Raw genomic sequence first — 7,977 nt, forward strand, 5'->3', positions numbered from 1 at the left:
GGATTTATTCCAGGAATCGAGCCGAACAAGGGAATCTATTTTGGTAATGCAGTTGTGAGGAATCATAAAGGAAAAGGTTACATAAGAGTAATAAATACTACTTCGAGAGATTACGTATTTACAACACCAACGATGGTAATTAAAGAATTTGAAAATCCCCCCCCCCCCCGCCTCCGCTTCCTAGGACAGCGTGCAATACAGTTCTAAGATCGGAGGAAAGTAGATACGATAAAATAAATGAGTTACCACGACTCGAACATTTGAACGAAGAAGAAAAGGAAAATGCTAAAAAATTGATTCGTAATAATCAAGATAGGTTTCATATTCCAGGAGATACATTGGAAGCAACCGAAGTTCTGGAACATAGGATAATTACAACGGATAATATACCCATCAATACTAAACAGTATCGATATCCACCAATACATCGAGAAGAAATAAATCGACAGGTCCAAGAACTACTAGATACGGACGTAGTGGAACCATCAATATCTCCATATAACTCCCCGTTATGGATTGTGCCCAAAAACCCGATTCGCAAGGAAATAAGCGCTGGAGATTAGTCATCGATTATAGAAAATTGAACGATAAAACGATTGGCGATGCCTTCCCACTACCCAACATTACAGAAATATTGGATCAATTAGGAAGTGCAAAATATTTTTCCACGTTTGACTTGGCATCGGGCTTTCACCAGATCCGTATGTCACAGGAAGATGCCCACAAAACTGCATTTTCGACATCATACGGGCATTTTCAATTCAAAAGAATGCCCTTTGGATTAAAAGATGCCCCAGCAACATTTCAACGTTTGATGAATTCAATATTATCTGGTCTGCAAGGAATAGAACTATTCGTCTATCTGGATGACATAGTGATTTATTCCACGTCTCTCCAAGAACACGAAATTAAATTTAATAAATTAATGGAAAGACTGAGGAAAGCTAAATTACGATTACAACCTGATAAGTGCGAATTTTTACGACACGAGGTGAATTATTCAGGACATATAATTAGTGAGGATGGCGTGAAACCTGACCCAAAGAAAGTCGAAGCCGTATCAAAATTTCCACGACCAAAGAGGGCGAAAAATATCAAACAATTTCTGGGACTAGCAGGATATTACAGAAGATTTATACCCCGATTTCCCCAAGGTCGCGAAACCATTGACACAACTATTAAAGAAAGACACTCCCTTTAAATGGACAGAAAATCAAGAAAACGCATTCAATAATTTAAAGACAGCGTTAGTGACGAAACCCATCCTGCAATGTCCAGACTTTTCTAAACCCTTTAACCTTACTACAGACGCATCAGGATATGCAATAAGCGGTGTACTGAGTCAAGGGCCAATCGGAAAGGATTTGCCGATTGCGTATGCCTCAAGGCTATTAAATCCCGCCGAACAAAACTACTCTACCATAGAAAAGGAGTGTCTGGCAATTGTTTACAGCGCAATGCACTTCCGACCGTATCTTTACGGAAGAAAGTTTACCATCGTAACCGATCATAAACCTTTAGTGTGGATGCATTCTATCAAAGATCCTACTTCAAGAATTTGGAAATGGAAATTAAAGTTATCGGACTTCGAATTTGATATTGTATACAAAGAAGGCAGGGCGAACGCAAACACAGACGCATTATCTAGGAACCCTCCGGAAGTTTGTTTACCAATCAGAAAGAGAGAGGAAGTCTCACCGATTCGCTATCCTGTCTCAAAAAGATTCGAAATAGATACGTCAACCGAAGACTCTCCCATATTCGAAGCTAAACCACACGTCTTGCCTCAATCCAGTGATTCTAAAAATCAAGGAAAGGGTTTTACCCGAAAACATTTTACAATAGAAGAAACCCCCATAAAATATTTAGACCAAGCATTAGCAGAAATCGATGTAAGTACAGATAGAGAAATAACCAATCGAGAAAAAGAAGGCACGGATACAACAAGCGAAAAAGAGACCTCCACTGTAATTCCAGAACTAATTCAACAACGAGAAAAGGACACGAGACCTACGATAATTGCGGAACTAAGAATTTCAGAAACCCGAGACTCAATTGCGAGAGTAAATGACCATAAAGTAGTATTTATAGATATACATGGCAATCCGATAGATAAAGGAGCCTTAGAAATGAAGGAAACGGGAAAATTACCTCGTTATGAAGATTTAATGTTAGAAAAAGCAAGATTGAGTTACGATTCTGGAAAATACATTGTATTCCTACCGATAAAGGAAAATAGAAATATTCCAATAACACCAGAAAATTTATTAAACTCGCTAAGATCTCTATTAGATGCAGTAAATGAAAAACAGTTAACTTCGTTCAGCATTAGCAAAGGAAACTTGGAGGAAATACCCTGGCGATATACAATCAGAAAATTAAAGGAAATATTTATGGAAAAAACCTTAACCATCACCATTTGCACTGGGGAAGTAATTACCCCATCTGTGGAAGCGCGGAACAACATAATACGAGAAAAACATGAATCAAGCGTAGCAGGACACAAAGGAATAACAAAAACTTATCAAAGAATACGACAACATTACTATTGGGAAAATATGAAAAAGGAAATTCAAGATTACGTAAGAACATGTAAGGAATGTCAATTGAAGAAACTCACAAGAATAAAAGCAAAGCAACCAATGGTACTTACAGACACACCAGGTAAAGCGTTCGATAAGGTTAGTATGGATATTATAGGTCCATTACCAAAAACCCAAAAGGGAAACGAATATATATTAACTATCCAAGACTTATTAACAAAATACTCAATTGGGATTCCACTAGGAGGAATCTCTTCAGCCGAGATAGCGGACGTTTTTGTAAAGCGATTTATTTGTCGTTTCGGGTCACCGAGAGCTATTCTCACTGATCAAGGAACGAACTTTACATCCTCACTAATGAAGAAAGTAGCAAAGAGATTCCGCATCAAACAATATACCACGACGGCATATCATCCACAAAGTAACGGTTCAATCGAAAGATCTCACCACGTGCTGATAGAATATCTCAAATTATACATTGAAAATTCCAAAAATTGGGACGAATGGGTAGAATTAGCTATGTTTTCCTATAATACCTCTGTACACGAAGGAACGAAATTCTCCCCGCACGAATTAGTTTTTGGACATCTAGCCAGAGAACCTACTGGTGAAGTAATAATCGAAGAGAACATGGAACCAACTTACGCAGAATATCTCGAAGATCTGTTCGATAAAATTAACACCGTACAACGAATGGCAAGAGAAAATTTGATAAAATCCAAACTAAGATCAAAAGAATATTACGACCGACGAATCAACCCCCAAGATTTTAAAATAGGAGATTCGATATATTTACTAAAAGAACCCAGTAAAGGAAAATTCTCCGATCAATATACTGGACCATACAAAGTGCTAGAAATCTTGCAGAACCAAAACGTCAAGATCGAAGTAAAAGGGATTCCGCGAACGGTGCATTTAAACAAGTTAAAACTAGCGCATAATCGAAATAAGCAACGAATAAAGCGATTTCAGTGGGCAACGTAGTGCGGTAGTGTATGTTATAGTGCTGTTCGTCGAATAATACAGATATCGAACACCTAAAAGGAAAAAGGAAAATTATTATACGTGTTTCAATTATTGCTTAAATATAAAACGTGTTAACTCAATGAACAATTAACTAGTGAAAGTGAAAGTTACCTTGTGAACAAGTGATCAACATACAAGAAAGTGTACGTGCAAGTATAGGTTATGGATCGTTGTTCGTGGAACACAATGTATGACAGCTACCTAAAATAAGTGAATAAATTAGTTTCAATTGTCTCGGTGCAAAATACAAGGTTACTAAATGTTATAACTATATTATGGATAAATCAAAAGGAGGTGTAACACTGTTCGTCGAATAATACAGATAGCGAAAACCTAAGAAGAAAAAGGGAAAATTATTATGTGCACTCCAATTATTGTTTGAATATACAACATGTCGATTCAATAAATAATTAAAAGAGGGGAAGTGAAAGTTACCTTGTAAACAAGTAATCATCATACAAGAAGGTCTACATGCAAAATAGGTTATGGCTCCCTGCTTGCGGAACACAATGTACTAGCTGAAAATAAACGAACGAATTAACTTCAATTGCCTCATTTGCAAAGAGCAGCATCGCTAAATGTTATAACGGTGCTGTGGAGGCGTGGCAATGTTCGTCGAATGACACAGATAGCGGAAACTTGGAAAAAGAAAAGAAGTTTATTACGAGTGTTCCAATTACTGTTTGAATGTAAAACGTGTTAGTTCAACGAATAACGAAAACAGTGAAAGTGCAACTTACCTCGTGAACAATCAATCACCATACAAGGAAGTGTACATGCGTGGATTTCGCAGATTAACAAGAAGAAATAAAATAGCTGATAAATATAGAAAGTGGTTAGAAAATAATTAAGATAGATTAATTGAGAGTTAGTAATAAATATAACCGGAGTAAAAGGATATTTTATTGTGTATTAATCTACGTAGTATTGTTATATTATTATATCTAACATGTAGAAATGGATTTTGTACGCATATATGTATATAATTCCAATCCAAGTAGTATTCATAATATTTATTTTCACTGATAACAAGTACGTAAAACCTAAAATAAAACAAATGTTTTAACAATAAAAAAAAAACAAAAAAAAAAAGAAAAAGGGGAAGAAGAAAAAAAAGAAGAAAAAAAAGGAAAGAAAAAAAATATAATATATATAAATATAAAATTTTCTTTTTCTATAAAAAGTTATTCCTATTTCTGATAAACTCGAGAAATGAAAACATTATACCATGATACACTGACGCAAAGATACACCACACAGAAGAAACTAATAGAGAACTCTTTAAGCTTGGCAAACTTACCGCCCGACGAATTTGCATACACCATAACCAAAACCCAGGACACATGGCTTTGATTGTTATTTAATAAGGTTTTGGGTTTATAAAATAACGATTCACTTAGATTCGTTTTCTCCAATATATTTCAGTCTTATAACACGTCTTACCACACAGGAATCTCCAAGTAAATAGATCAACGTGGTCGACTTCTAAGACAAAAGAGCGTCGTTAGAAGTCGTACCAACTTAGCTTGTAGTAAGCAGCGATCATACCAACTTAACATTTCTCAACATTGATCGTAGGAGAAGCGGTCCATATAGTCAAATGCATTCCGGTACAAGTAAAGGTACGACATACAACAAAATGCTACTCGGAACTACCCGTTTGGCAAAGGAATCGCACCACAGGAACTCCGCCCGGACGTGCGCCAAACGTAGCGATATTCAGCACCATCGTCGTTGGCCACGAGCGGAATGTATACCCAAAAGACGATGCACTACAGGACCACGTCATGTTCCCGGCAGAAAATCTGCAGTCTTGAACGCATTGGCCAGAGGAGCAACAGGAAAAACAATCGTCCCTGGAACAGTAAACATCCTGGGAATGATGGACAAAACACATTAACGACAATAGCGAAAAATACCGTATCAAGCTTATGGACTGGTTTTATGGAATTTGGAACTGTCAGTACTCGCAATATTTAAACTAATCAAAACAATAATAGATATAGCCGCACACGGATACCAGTAACGTGAAACTTACGAATGTGGAATCGCCCTATTAGGAGCAATATGCGGCTCAGTCACCCACCCGCTACTATACCTCAAAAGAAGACGAAATATCGATGATCAAACAGCACAACCTCAAGGGATATCGATAACACCGGTAGTCACTCAACTACCAACGACACCTGCGTCCGCCTTGAGCGAACTCAGGGATACCATCAGTCAAATTTCCTTTGGAAATTTGAACTCCAAGGGCGGGGATGTCACGTCCCGCGCTCCGCACGCGCCGTAACAAGAACAAGAAAACCATTCTATACACAACACGCGAATAAGGATTTGAATGCACAAACGAACACACGGCACTACGAAACGAAAGGAAGGATTAACAAAACGAGGGCGATTAACGGATCCAACCAATAAACAAAATACATATACACACAATTCTAAATAAACCAGGAAATAAGAATAACTACAAAAGGGGAAAATAATTGAAACGCCAGGAATATATATATATATATATATATATATATATATAAATATATTTCAATCAATCAATTTGGAGAGTTACATATAAGTATAAACATATATGCCGAACATGTAATAACCTAGTAAATATTAGAGACAGTGCTTCCAATACTATGCAATAAATACAATATTATCAATTTATGAAATATAAGTATACATGAAGTCAAAAACTAATAGTTTAACGAATACATAAAACATACAATATTGTATTATTAAAGAAATGAAGGTTACATTGTCAGAAATATATATATGTGTGCGAATTCTATCAAACCGATAATCTAAGATACATACTTAAAACTAGCCTACATTCCGGTAAAGGATAAATAAATAATTGACATGTCATTTCGTATGAATACTACACTGCCAAGAGAAATATGCATATGAATACGTATATATATATATATATATATATATTTATATTATCGAATACTCTATAAAATAAACTACTCAAAACAATAAATAACGCAATCGAAGAATTACAAAACATTAGCCATATTAAAATGACACACATCATAAATATATATATATATATACGTATATTCACACGAACAATACTTTTGTCACTTTAAAGCAATATTAATAAATAAATGTTCTAATTGCGGTAGAATAAGGAAAAACGAGCGGCAGACGGAAAATTACTTCGATATTAAGCAAAATTAAAGACCCGTCACTATAACTTTGCTGATGACATTTATGAGCAGCCATGTTAGATTTACACGCGTCACGGCGACAGGAATATTAAGGATTAATGGAAGTCAGGCGCGAGAAATAAATCATGAAAACACATTGTTAACACTTTTCTTTAATAAATTCTATGCGCAACTACAAATGTAAAAAAAAAATATATATATAATTAATTAAAAGGGGGGAAATATAAAATTGAAAAAAATAACAAACGTAAAATAGATAACCTAACACTATCACATTCAAAATATATATATATATATATATATATATATATATATATATATATATATATATCATACATAAAAACAAAAGACATTTAAAAGGAAAAAATAATAATAATAAGGAACCTCTGATGGAGATGCCTCCGCAACGGTAATAAAAATGGTAATTTTTAAAATGGTAAAAACGGTAATAAAATGAACGGTAATAACAATGATCACTATAATAATGAGCGAAGAATAATGAACGTAATAAGAATGTTCACCGGAATAATAATGAGCAATGAACGTAATAAGAATGTTCACCAGAATAATAATGAGCAATGGACGTAATAAGAATGTTCACCGGAATAATAATGAGCCCTGCTCCACGTTGCTTTGCTTATTTATGCCATCCCCCACGGGGTGGTGGTCCGCTGGGGGTACGCTTATGATTGTTTTTGCGATTTTGATGTTTTTCCCTTTCTTGTTGTTCCCCTAGGTTTCGGTGATCGACGTTCGAACAATGTTTGCGGAGGCATTTCCATCAGAGGTTCCTTATTATTATTATTTTTTTCCTTTTAAATGTCTTTTGTTTTTATGTATGATATATATATATATATTTTTTTTAAATGTGATATCTATTTTATGTTTGTTAAATATATGTATTTTTAATTTTATATTTCCCCCTTTTTAATTAATTAATTATATATATATATATATATAATTATATATACGTATATATATATATATATATATATATATACGTATTCATATGCATATTTCTCCTGGCAGTGCAGTATTCATACGAAATGAAATGTCAACTATTTATTTATCCTTTACCGGAATGTAGGCTAGTTTTAAGTATGTATCTTAGATTATCGATTTGAATCAATAATGTAGAATGCGCATACATTAATAGTAGTTTAGTTTAGAATATAATTTATATATTTATATGTAGACATGCATGTTCCGTAATATAGTTCTTATTTTATAAT

At 34.6% G+C, this 7,977-nt stretch overlaps 1 long non-coding RNA gene across 3 annotated transcripts; it reads right to left on the reverse strand.

Annotated features, from left to right (window-relative positions):
- Window positions 1–2,789: 2,789 nt before the first annotated feature.
- Window positions 2,790–6,062, reverse strand: LOC143304553 (uncharacterized). Of its 3 annotated transcripts, none has more exons than XR_013061215.1 (4): window positions 5,608–6,062; window positions 4,005–5,425; window positions 3,681–3,770; window positions 2,790–3,580 (listed from the first exon to the last, which is right to left on the reverse strand). It is a non-coding gene; the product is annotated as an uncharacterized LOC143304553 (long non-coding RNA). The 3 variants fall into 3 exon arrangements; XR_013061216.1 differs by having other exon boundaries at window positions 2,790–3,770; window positions 4,005–4,087; window positions 4,870–5,425; window positions 5,608–6,051; XR_013061214.1 differs by having other exon boundaries at window positions 2,790–3,770; window positions 5,608–6,061.
- Window positions 6,063–7,977: the final 1,915 nt, after the last annotated feature.

Source organism: Bombus vancouverensis, unplaced genomic scaffold (genome assembly GCF_051014615.1).
Source record: "Bombus vancouverensis nearcticus unplaced genomic scaffold, iyBomVanc1_principal scaffold0039, whole genome shotgun sequence".
Lineage (NCBI taxonomy): Eukaryota > Metazoa > Arthropoda > Insecta > Hymenoptera > Apidae > Bombus > Bombus vancouverensis.